Source organism: Seriola lalandi, unplaced genomic scaffold (genome assembly GCF_002814215.2).
Source record: "Seriola lalandi dorsalis isolate HSWRI2012SDOR001 ecotype SW California unplaced genomic scaffold, Sedor1 jcf7180002054861, whole genome shotgun sequence".
Lineage (NCBI taxonomy): Eukaryota > Metazoa > Chordata > Actinopteri > Carangiformes > Carangidae > Seriola > Seriola lalandi.
This window is the reverse complement of record NW_019525414.1, coordinates 812,543-813,602: the sequence shown is the minus strand read 5'-3', so window position 1 is coordinate 813,602 and position 1,060 is coordinate 812,543.

The window sequence follows — 1,060 nt, the reverse complement described above, 5'->3', positions numbered from 1 at the left end:
TATTTGCCAGTGGCTTCACCATCTCAATGGCAGTCTGCATTTTCTTTTGTGTAAATCTTAAATTCCGTCCTCTTATGCCCTGTCATCCACATACAGCAATTTGCCTATCCCTTTCTCAACTTTCTCAAAATCATCATAGCTCATGATATTAAACAGCGCTGGACTGCAAACACTGTCCTGCAGGGTTCTGTTCTCTACTTGAGAATTCTTTACCTACTCTTACCTCTATTGTCCTACCAAATAGGAAGTCAATCACCCAGTTATATGACTTCCCTCCCACACTTTCCTCCCTCCCACACCTAACTTACTTAATTTAATGAGAAGTCCTTCTTTCCACAACATATCGTATGCTTTTTCTACGTCGAAAAAGACAGCTACCACCGTTTGTTCCGATTTCCCTATTTTATACTTTCCAGAAAATAGGTTAACCTCTCGTAATCATTCCTTCCATTGTTTTCCCTAATTGCCATATAAGAGCTATTGGTCTATAGTTTGAGGGGTCTGAGGGGTCTTTACCAGGTTTCAAATTGACACAATGACTGACTGTTTCCATACTACTGGAATTTTCCCTGTGTGCCAAAGTAAATTAAGCAGCTTTAATATAGCAAGCAGTGCTTCCACTATCGTCCAGATGAGCTACCATACTGTAGCAGATGCCGTCTTTCCCTGGAGAAGACATTCTTGTATTTAACACGGCCCTCTTTAACACAAACAATCTGAAAGGTTTATCTAAATCTTCGCTTGTTGAAGGTTTTCTTACATTAACACCCGGATTCAGTGCAAGAGTATTATCCCTACACTGTCTAGCTTTTACTGATAGGTTTCCTGTCATGGTTTGCTATGGCAGACACTTTTTGTTAGTTTTGTTTTGGAGTTTTTGCACTTCCTGTTTTATTTTGTATTGGTTTCCTTGAGTGTCTGTGTGTTGCTTCTTGTCATGGTCCTGTTTCTGTGTAGTGATTGTCTGCCCCGCCCTAATGTGTTTCACCTGTGTTCAATCATCCTTGCCTCCCTTGTCTATATAGTCCTTGTGCTCCCCTTTGTCTGTGTCGGTTCGTCC